The sequence below is a fragment of the Canis lupus genome, chromosome 4 (assembly GCF_011100685.1).
Source record: "Canis lupus familiaris isolate Mischka breed German Shepherd chromosome 4, alternate assembly UU_Cfam_GSD_1.0, whole genome shotgun sequence".
Taxonomy (NCBI): Eukaryota; Metazoa; Chordata; class Mammalia; order Carnivora; family Canidae; genus Canis; species Canis lupus.
In genome coordinates, this window is record NC_049225.1 from 1,786,253 (window position 1) to 1,798,186 (window position 11,934).

General features: G+C 37.4%; 1 long non-coding RNA gene across 1 annotated transcript in view; it reads right to left on the minus strand.

Moving 5' to 3' along the window:
- The window catches only part of LOC111095422, a 46,954-nt gene extending 35,020 nt beyond the window's left edge, over positions 1-11,934 (minus strand). Inside the window, exons 1-2 of the long non-coding RNA XR_005357703.1 lie at positions 11,694-11,934; positions 1,964-2,098 (exon numbers count right to left, since the gene is read on the minus strand). This is a non-coding gene — a long non-coding RNA (uncharacterized LOC111095422). The remainder of the gene's footprint in view (positions 1-1,963; positions 2,099-11,693) is intronic.

Below are 11,934 nucleotides of genomic sequence, written 5' to 3' on the forward strand. Positions count from 1 at the left end.
CAACTCTTGATTTCAGCTCAGGAAATGATTTTGGGGTCCTGGGATGAAGCCCCTCCTTGGGCTGTCTGCTCAGCAGGGAGTCTAAATCTACTTGAGATTCTCACTGTCCCTCTCCCTCTATCCTTCTCTCAGCTCACGTTTGCACACTCCTTGTCTTAAATAAATAAATAAATAAATAAATAAATAAATAAATAAATAAAATAAAAATATTTTTTTAAATAAAATGAAATATTTTATTATTTACTTTTTGGGGGAGGGGAGAGACAGAGTTTGTGGGAGAGGGAGAGAGAGAATCCCAAGCAGGTTCCATGTTCAGCAGAGAGCCCAACTCAGTGCTTAATCCCAAGACCCTGAGCTTATGATCTGAGCCCAAATCAAGAGTACCATGTTTAACCAACTAAGTCACCCAGTTGCCCCTAAATATTTTATTAATTTATAGTTTTAAGTCTTGCCAGGCACAATAATGTGAATTATCATTAACATTAATTATCATTTTCCAATTCACAGTTGTCCACTATTGCTTCCATTAAATTGAGATGGTAGATAAATCAATGACATTTTCTTCCCAAGGTCTGGTTGGACACTCTTTAAATAAATGAGCTGGATGTTACTTTAACTTTGGGGAATGCTAAGGTCAAGTCCATACCTAAGGACAAGAATGCATTTTCATTTACAAGGGAAGTAACAGGAGCCCCTGAGTGGCTCAGTCAATTAAGGGTCTTGATTTGGGCTCAGGTCATGATCTCAGAATGGTGGGATCCAGCCCCAAGTCTGCCTCTGTGCTCCATGAGGGATCTCCTGGAGATTGTCTCTCTCTCCCTCTGCTCCTCCTCTGCTGGTGTGCATGCTCTCTCTCTGAAACAAATAAACACAATCTTACAAAAAGAGAAAGGAAATAATACAAGAAAACATGCAACAAATCACAGCCTTCTTGATGGACTTTGGAAGCAAACCTCATTCTCTAGTTCCCTTTCAATCAGAACAGTATAATTTATTTCTTACTTCTCTGGAAGACTATCTTATTTTTACTTTTTAAAAAGATTTTATTTATCTTAGAGAGAGAGAGAGAGAGAGAGCATGAGCAGGATGGGAAGGGAGAAGCAGGCTCCCTGCTAAGCCAGGAGCCTGACATGGGGCTGATCCCAGGACCCTGAGCTCATGATCTGAGCTGAAGGCAGATACTTAACTGACAGAGCCACCCAAGTACCCCTTCAAGACTATTTTAAAGCAACTGTCAGTACTTACCTAAATAAGCTTACTTCCTGCTCAAAACTTAATTTTTTCTAAATCTTCTCAGATTCTGTTAAAACCAGGTAAACATTTACATTATGCTGTTAAACTTAAAAAGTATTCCTTAGAATAACTAGGGTGATAACTAACAACTGATGACTTTTATTTTTATTGATTTCTACATGCCCCAAACAGCATAGAACAACAAATATTCCTGGTATGCATTTTAGGAATTTTCCCAGGATATATACAGAAAGTTGAAATAGTAATCTAACATAAAAGGAAAAAAAAGGCAAGAAAGAAATTGGCATACCAGGTGGTATAGCATACAAAAATGGTCAAGAGCAGAGATAAATCTTGGGCATATCATTTACTGACTATGACTTTGGACAACTTTCTTCTTCAGTTTCCTCTTGTGGAAATGAGACTTTCTTAGTGCCTAATTCATGGAGTTGTGAGAATTTGATAAGATAATGTATATAAAGAACTAAAATAGCATCCTCTGCATATAAGTACCTATTTTTTCTATGATTGCCTAAGTTAAGCAAAGGATTGTTGACTAAATTATATCGATAAATGACAAAAGAAATCATAATAATTTATAATTGAGAGATCTACATAGTTATTAACAAAACTAACATTGTTTCTTAATTTGTGAAGAAATTGTCTTCTGTTCAGGCTGCTACAAAAATACCATAGACTAAATGGCTTATAAACAATAGAAATTTCTCACAGTTCTGGAGGCTGGGATGTCCAGGGTGGAGACTGGCAGATTTCATGTCTGGTGAGAACATACTTCTTGAATCATAAACTCTATTCTTTCTGTGTCCTCATGTGGCTGAAGGGGCTGTAGAACTCTCTAGGGTCCCTTTTGTAAAAAAGGTACTGGTCACTCTCATGTGATAGCTACCTTCCAAAGACCCCATCTTTAGATATCATCACACTGGGGATTAGGTTTCAACATGTGAATTTTGGGGGGGATGCAAACATTCAGTCTATAGCAATAACCCAGAAAATATGTCTATGTGAATGTGAAGGCTCTCTTGTACAATCATGGTCCAGGGATAGTGCTGCTCAAATTCTGTGATGATTAGCATGTCCTATAGTCTCTACTGTCCAGTACAAAGTGTGTAGCCTCATGTTGCCCTTCAGCCCTTAAAATGCAGCTACTTTAAATGATGAAGTAAAATTTTAATTTTAGTTAGTTTACATTTAGATAGCCACATGTATTTCATGGCTATCATATGGAATATTACAGGTATAGAAGATGTAATGGGGGGATCCCTGGGTGGCTCAGTGGTTTAGCGCCTGCCTTTGGCCCAGAGCATGGTCCTAAGGTCCCGGGATCGAGTCCCACTTCAGGCTCCCTGCGTGGAGCCTGCTTCTCCCTCCGCCTGTGCCTCTGCCTCTCTCTCTCTCTGTCTCTCTCTGTCTCTCATGAATAAATAAATAAAATCTTAAAAAAAAGAAGATATAATGGGGAAATTGGAAATAGATTTTTGAAGTTTGGTTTTGTTTTGTTTATAGGTTACAAAAAACTGTGCAATATAGTCAACAAATTTTCATGCCATGTAAATAATAAGGGATTACCAATATCAGACAAATTCAAATTGACAAATATTCTACAAAATAACTGTTTAGTACTCACTAAAATTGTCAAAGATTGTCAAAATCATTAGGAGCTGGCTCAGATTAGAATACAATGTGGAAGGCTAGATTGGGTTCCAGGATAGAAAAAAGAAAATACATTATGAGGGAAAAATAGTGAAATCTGAATAATATGTCTTAGCTTAATTAATAGTATTTTGAATGACAATTATTCCCTTGTTATATAAATTGCTAACATGAAGGGAAGCCCAAAGAAGGGAACATATGAGCTCCATAATACTCTATAACTCTTTCATAAATTTAACTTATTTCAAAATTAAAAAGGTATTGCCAAAATACATTGCTTTAAGCATAGGCTTTCAGTAAATTTTCTTGAGCTGAATCAAACTTCAGTCAGTATTATGTACTTATATTCCTACTATTCCTCCCACCCATTTCTGTTTAGCTTAAGGGTAATGAGAACACATATCAGACAAGTTGTATGTCTGCAGGAAGATTGTTCAATCTCTCTGAGGTTTTGTTCCTTCACTTAAAAAATCAAGTAAAAATTGCTGCCTGCCTAACTCAAGGGATGGTTGCCAGATTCAGAACAGGTTTAAGAAAGTGAACTCTAGCCCTAATACCTTTTGTTTTCTTGTTGAGCCTGAAACTCTAAACCCTGCTGATTTTTTTCTATAAATATTTAATGAGTTTCTAGTACAGCTTATAAAACCAAAGCTTTCAAAGTGTGCAAATATAGGGGAGAAGACAACAAAGCTAACAGATAATCAAATCCTTTATGATTTTCATGATAGGAAACTCTTATTCCAGATTTTGGATATCAAAAAATTTCCCAAAGGTGAATGTGAATATGAAATCTAAAGAATTAATAGGTGATATCAGATGAAAAAAGATGTTCCCAAGTAAAAGGTTCAAAGATCCAAAGACGTATAGGGTAGCCTATTTAGGAAAGAAACTTTAACATGACTAAATAGTAATGAAGTGAACAACAGGAACTTTAATTGCTGTTTTTTAACTTAAGACAGAAATTATATCATGAAGTCTCTTAAGTACTATGCTAAAGGATTGTTATTTTATCTTTAAGGTTTTGGGGAGGCAATACAGGTTTTACACACTTTTTTTTTTTTTGCAGGGCTTCTCATTATAATTACACTTTGGAAAAATCACTCGGTTAAGATGTGGAAAAGAGATTGATGAATTTATATGATATAGTAGGCTTTGGTAGAAATTGTGATTATTGGAGAGCAGGGAAGAAAAGAATCCATAGGTTTAAGGAAAAATAATTAGTGTACCTTTTGATTAGGTAGATACTAGGAATGAGAGTAGTTGATAAGTGGAATAAGGACAAACTACAAGGCTTCTGACTTGAATGAATAATGGGGAGAGTCATCAAACGAAGGAATTACATTGGTGATATAAAAATTGGACTTGTCAGAATGTAATAGTTTTAAACTTAAAAAAATTTAAGATGACTACTGGTCAGTTAATTATGCAAGATTATATATATATATCAGGGATGAAGTTGTGTATGGGGGTGTAGATTTAGATGTTGCCAATCAATATATTGTAGTTGCAAGGAAAGAAAAACAAAAGATTGCTAGTGGAAAGTATACACCATGCAAAGAGATAAAGGCTGGAGGATGAAGTCAAAAGAGTCTAGGGAGGAGTGTCAAGTAGTAGTGGCAAGGGAGATCAAAGAAATATCAAACGTGGAGAGGTTTTTCAAAAGAAATTTGTTAATAATATCAAATACTGATGAATGGCCAAATTGTTGACTTGGTGCTAGGTTGTTGACTAGTGATCTGGAAAGCAGATTTGGTAGAATGGCACAGATTCAGAATGCATGAAGGATAAGAATAAATGCGACATAGTAAAATCAGAAAGGCAACTACAGTTAAATGTTTCAAGAAGCTATCCTAACTTTATTTTCCTAGTTAAACAAAATTGTTGACCTTAATTACCTTGAGGAACTCTTAGTAACTCTTAAATCCCATGTGAATAATAACAAATGAAGCCTTTGCATCATTTTTCTGTAAGTTGTGTATTTGCACCAAATGATTTGAACACTTAGATGGTATGATCTTATAAGAACTATGTCTTTTTTGAATTCTCTAATCAGCATACACATTAATGATGATCATGACCAAGGAGGCTATTAACATCTTCTTGTATTAGTTTCATCAGAGAATTTGATAAGGATAAAAGATTCAACATTTCGCTATTCTCCATCCAAGTAATGATTATAGTTTTTAGCTTCTTTCTGTTTATTTTGCGTTGAAACATAAATAGAATGGTCTGGACTCTCCTTGTTTATTTAAATTTATCTTTAAAATAAAGTATTAGGGATTATTTTAAATGCCTTAAGTTTCTTTTAAAAGTTTTATCATTAAATAGTGAAAATGTGCAAACCCCATGGCAGACTCTGTTTCTCCAGTTCAACTTATAACTTTTCCTTGTAAATTCCTTAGCATATCAATGACAAACATGAAGGACTAGCTTTTGCCAACTAGTATCATTGACAAGAAAGTGCTGGTTTCCTGAAATAGATGATCCAAGGTTTTTGTGTTGATTTCTTTACCCTTTCCTCTCTCCTGTCCTTCTTTTCTTGTCTTCTTACTCTCCTCCTCCCCCACATATGTACACAGCCATAAACACAGGTATTTGATCAACTAGTTCGTGATATCATGATTAAGCACTATACAGATCTATGTAAATATTTAAAAATGGCTCGTAAAACATTGGAATCTATTTTTATTTACTATTAATCATGTGCTCATTTTCCTTGGTTATGAACACATTTCTTTTTAGAAACTAGGTTATCCTATTCAAACATTTGTGTAGGCTCCATTCTTGCATCTACTTAAAGAAACATACTCTAAGGTTGTAGACTTTTACTAGGCTGCACTCAATTCAAAAGTGATTCTTTTTCTTTATAATTTCTTAAACATTTTTCTACAGATGTTACTAGCATAAAGTTATGATGATGATGATAATGGTGATGAAGATGATAGTATGATGATGATGATGTTGATGACAATGGTGATGATGATGATGATGATGATGATGATAAAGATAACAAATCTTTGTATTTTACCACAGAGGAAAAATATTCCTATACGTGTCCAAAATAAATAGGACGTAGACTCAGAGAATTTTTTAGAATTTCTTTTAGAACCACTCTTGAATTTGAAAGAATTAATAAATAGTCATTGAAAATATATCATACATAAGACCAAAAGGGATACTGATGCCAGGGCTCCTGGCTTGAGAACCACTTATTAAGAGCCATCACTTTATATTTATTTCTTCTCTTCTCTTAGCCTTTATACGCCATGCAAAAGTCACATTGGACTTCTTGGAAGTACTCAGTTATGTTATTGGTTATTTTTTCCCATTTGTTTTTATTGAAGATTGATTTGCCAACATATAGTATAACACCCAGTGCTTATCCCATCAAGTGCCCATCACACAGTTACTCCCACCCCCCTGCCCACTTCCCCTTCCACAACCCTTTGTTCCTTTTCTAGAGTTAGGAGTCTCTCGTGGTTTGTTGCCCTCTCTAATTTTTCCCACTCAGTTCCCCTCCTTACCCTTATAATCCCTTTCACTATTTCTTATATTCCACGTATAAGTGAAACCATATGATTTTTATTCTCTGATTGACTTCTCATTCAGCATAATACCCTCTAGTTCTATCCATGCTGAAGCAAATGGTGGGTATTCATCCTTTCTGATGGCTGAGTAATATTCCATTGTATACATCTTCTTTATCCATTTATCTTTCGATGGACACCCAGGCTCCTTCCACAGTTTGGCTATTGTGGACATTGCTACTATGAACATTGGGATGCAGGTGTCCCAGCGTTTCACTACATCTGCATCTTTGGGGTAAATACCCAGTAGTGCAATTGCTGGGTCATAGGGTTCCTCTATTTTTAACTTTTTGAAGAACCTCCAGACAGTTCTTCAGAGTGGCTGCACCAGTTTGCATTCCTACCAACAGTGCAAGAGGGCTCCCCTTTCTCCACATCCTCTCCAATATTTGTTGTTTCCTGCCTTGTTAATTTGTGCCATTCTCACTGGTGTGAGGTGGTATCTCATTGTGGTTTTGATTTGTATTTTCCTGATGGCAAGTGATGTGGAGCATTTTCTCATGTGCTTCTTGGCCATGTGTATGTCTTCTTTGGGGAAATGTCTGTTCATGTCTTCGGCCCATTTCATGATTGGATTGTTTGTTTCTTGGGTGTTTAGTTTGATAAGTTCTTTATAGATCTTGAATACTAGCCCTTTATCTGATATGTCATTTGCAAATATCTTCTCTTATCCTTTAGGTTGTGTTTTAGTTTTGTTGATTGTTTCTTTTGCTGTGCAGAAGCTTTTTATCCTGATTAAGTCCCAATAGTTCATTTTTTTGCTTTTGTTTCCTTTGCCTTGATAGATGTATCTTATAAGTTACTGTGGCCAAGTTAAAAAGGCTGTTGCCTATGTCCTACTCTAGGATTTTGATGGATTCTTGTTTCACATTTAGATTGTTCAACCATTTTGAGTTTATCTTTGTGTCTGGTGTATGAGAATGGTCTAGTTTCATTCTTTTGCACATTACTTGCTGTTCTTTCTCCAATTCCTTTAGGTGTGAGGTTAGCGTGTGTATTTGAGCTTTTTCCAGTTTTTTAATGGAGGCTTGCATTGTGATGTATTTCCCTCTTAGAACCACTTTTGCTGTATCCCAAAGATTTTGAACAGCTGTATCTTCATTTTCAGTAGTTTCCATGAATCTTTTTAAATCTTCTCTCATATTCTGGTTGACCCATTCATCTTTAAGCAGGATGTTTTTTAACCTCCACATGCTTGAATTTCTTCAAAATTTCTTCTTGTGATTGAGTTCTAGTTTCAAAGCATTGTGGTCTGTAAATATGCAGGGGATAATCCCAATCTTTTGGTATCAGTTGAGACCTGATTTGTGACCCAGTATGGGTCTACTCTGGAGAAAATTCCATGTGCACTTGAGAAGAATGTGTATTCAGTTGTGTTTGGATGGAACGTTCTGTATGTATCTGTGAAATCTCTTTGGTCCAGTGTATCATTTAACGCCCTGGCTTCTTTGGTGATGTTGTGCTTAGAAGATCTGTCATTTGCTGAAAGTGCTGTGTTGAAGTCTCCTACTATTAATATGTTATTTTCTAAGTATCTCTCTACTTTGGTTATTGATTGATTGATATACTTGGCAGCTCCCACATTAGGGACATAAATATTCATAATTTTGGGTCCTCTTGTTGGATAGATTCTTTGAGTATAATATAGTGTCCCTCTTCATCTCTTTTACAGTCTTTTGGATAACCTTTAATTTATCTAATATGAGGACTGTTACCCCAGTTTTCTTTTGAGGACCATTTGAATGGTAAATGAACCTTTCATTTTCAGGTTGGAGGTGTCCTTAGGTCTAAAATGAGTCTCTTGTAGACAGAAAATAGATGAGTCTTGTTTTTTTATCCAGTCAGATACCCTGCATCTTTTGATGGGATCATTTAGCCCATTCACGTTCAGAGTTACTATTGAAAGATATGAATTTAGTGTCATCATAATACCTATTCAGTCCCTATTTTTGTGGATTATTTCTTTGGGTTTCCTCTTTCTTCTACAGGGTCCTCCTTAATATTTCTTGCAGAGGTGGTTTGGTGGTCACATATTCTTTCAGTTTCTGCCTATCTTGTAAGCTCTTTATCTCTCCTATTCTGAATGAGAGCTTTGCTGGATAAAGTATTCTTGGCTGAATGTTCTTCTCCTTTAGGACCCTGTATATCCTGCCAGCCCTTTCTGGACTGCCAGGTCTCTGTGGAGAGGTCTGCTGTTAATCTGATATCTCTCTCCATATAAGTTAAGAATCTCTTGTCTCTTGCTGCTTAAGTATTGTCTATTCATCTTTGAAATTTGCAAGTTTTACTATTAAATGTCGAGGTGTTGAACAACTTTTATTGATTTTTGGGAGGTCCTCTCTCTCTCTTGGATCTGAATACCCTTTCCTTTTCCCAGATTAGGGAAGTTCTCAGCTATGATTTGTTCAAATATACTTTGTGATCCTCTCTCTGTCTCTCAGCCTCTTCTGGAATCCCAATTAGATGTAGATTCTTCCTTCTCAAACTATCATTTATTTCCCTATCAAGCTTTTCCTCATGGACTCTTATTTTTTCTTTTTTCCTCAGCTTCCTTCCTTACCATCAACTTGTCATCTATGTCACTCAATCATTCTTCCACTTCATTAACCCTAGCAGTCAGAACATTTAGTTTAGATTGCATCTCATTTAATATATTTTTAATTTCAGCCTGATTAGATCTCAATTCTGCATAATGAAGTCTCTAGAGGCCTTTATGCTTTTTTTCCAGAGCCACCAGTAGCTTTATAGTTTTACTTCTAAATTGAATTTCTGATATCATATTTAAGTCCAAATTCTGTAACCTTGTGACAGAGTTTTTTTTTTTTTTTTTTCTTTTGTGGTGAATTCTTCTTCCTAGTCAATTTGTCCAGTGCAGTGTGGCTGTATGAGTGGGCTTAGTAAAAAATATCAACCATGACCTAAGTAAAATATACCCTAGATGATGCTGAAGAGGTCAGAGACCAGAAAATAAAAGAAAAAAGAAGAACAGAACAAAATATGACAAAGGACCACTAAAGTGAAAAACACATTTTAAAACAAAGTAGTAAAAATAAAAAGCCAAAAACCAAAACCAAAGAAGATGATAAAAGAAAAAGGGGGAAAAAAAGTAAAGAAAAGAGTTAAAAAAAAAAAAAAGAATGGAAGGGATGGTGGTGGTGAGGATGGTAGTGGAGAGAGAATATTGTCTACCTGAGGAGTCTTAGAGGGTGATCCTCTTGGTTCTATGTGTATTAAGTTCTATATGTTTGAAGATACTCAATCCCAAATTTATATAAATCAGAAATGCTTGTAGAGAGCCCCAACACTGACCATCAAAACATAAACAAGATAAAATAGGGGGGCAGAATGGGAATGAAGAGAGAACATAATCTCACAGAATGAACCAGCACAGTGTTCCACTTGGTTCTGGGTGTATGTTGGTTGTATTTTAGAAGGTACTAACTTCCAGCATTGTAAAACAAAATGAAGCAGAAAAAACAAAGAACAGGACAAAAACCCATATCTCATGTATCTCCCAAAAGTAAATTGAATATGTTGAAGGAAATCCAGAAATGAAAAATGTATCTAAGACATGTAATTGTTGAAATATGAAAGTCAAAAAGGAAAAAAAAAAAAAACTTAAAATTGAAGAGCTGGTAAAATATTGTAGTTAGGGTGGGAAAAGAGGAAAAATATTCGAAGTTTTTAGTCTGATAAAAAAATGAGTCATAATGGAAAAAGGAAAAAAAAAAGAAAAATAATAAGAACCCTCTGTCCTATATACTATTTTCCCTTGGTCCTGGAGCTTTCCAGCGTTGCTTGGTCAATAAAGTTGCTTTTCGGGGATCCCTGGGTGGCTCAGCGGTTTGGCACCAGCCTTTGGCCCAGGGCGCGACCCTGGAGTCCCGGGATCGAGTCCCACGTCGGGCTCCCGGTGCATGGAGCCTGCTTCTCCCTCTGCCTGTGTCTCTGCCTCTCTCTCTTTCTCTATCATAAATGAATAAATAAAAAATCTTAAAAAAAAAAAAAAAAAGTAAAGTTGCTCTTCCCCTGTTCTTCAACCTGGGCTTCTGTGGGAGTGGCCTGTTGTGCTGATTCTCAGGTGTGTGTGCGGGCACAAAGATGCCCCATCCATCCCCACCAGGTGCCGGGCTTAGTGTGAGCTGTTTACCCTATGAGGCCTTCCTTCCCTGGAGTCACCGCCTCTCCCCAACACGCAGTGAAACAAAGAGGAAAACCACAGTGGTGACAGATTTCCAGCTCTGGAGCCGAGCTCCCCACAAGTAACGAACCGCAGTCTCCCAGTCCGCACTGGCCTCGATGCTCCCAGGGCCAGTGTGGGTGCATAGCTTGGGGGTGCCTGGTGGCAGGGGAGTTCGCTCTGTCCTGTGCCCTCCCCACTTCTGCCTGTCCCAGGGGGAACACAGGATCACGGCTTTGCCTGCTTGGGCACCCTCGGATCCCGGACCCTGGGCTGCTGGACCCGAGCTCCTGGGAACCATCTCTTCCCAAGGAACAGGGTTCAGCCACCTGTGTCCTGCGACAGCCTGTCTAACTGACGGATTGGCTTCTCCCAAATGCCCGGGGGCTGTGGCACTCCACGCTTTTAGCAAGATCAGCTCGCAATTTGTGGTGAGCTTCCCCGCACCCCACGCCCCTCCTCTTATCGCGACTCCGGGAATCTGGAGGCTTCCCTGCCCCTCTTGCGATTCTGCCCCATTTCCCTGCTGAGCACTTTCCTGTCCAGGAAAACTCCAGTGCAGATTTTTAAAGTTCCCGCTTCTCCAGGGCTGGGCTTTCCTGCCCAGGAGGCTTTCATTGCTCAGCTTTAGTCTGGCTCCTCATGGTTCCCCTCCCTTACTTGATTCTTTTTTTTTCTTTTTCTTTCTTTCTTTCTTTTTTTTTTTTTTTAAGAATCATAAAGTTTACTGTTTGTTTCCCATCATTTGGCACATATCCAAGGCACATTAGAAAATTAGAAATCATAAATTACTTTGTAGAAAAATAATCAGCCCCTCCCTTCTATACATACACAAGTATTTCCAAGAACATGCACAGAACCATTTCCATATTACCAAGTCATTTGAAAAGGTAGGTACTCGGGACAGCCCCATATCTGAGGCTGTAGACCAATTAGTAACATAAAAAAAATAAGAGTATAATCTATAGAAATTTATAAAAAGGAATAAATGGCAATAAGTTCTAACTGAAAGTAACTCTGACCTGGTTTGTGCTGCAAGTTTTGAATCGGAATCCAAGGACTAAGAAAAGATGTGCCAAGTCTCTCTAGTTCGGTAACCATCCATCAGGAGTGACGTCTAAGGGAGGTTTTTAACGCTCGGGGATGTCTCGAGAGGCACTGACACAGGAGCACGTGTGCCGCGATCAAATATCTGTACTTTCTCTGTTGGAAGAAAAGTCACACGCAGCTTTCCCCACATACACAGCGTAGGAGAGGTCATAA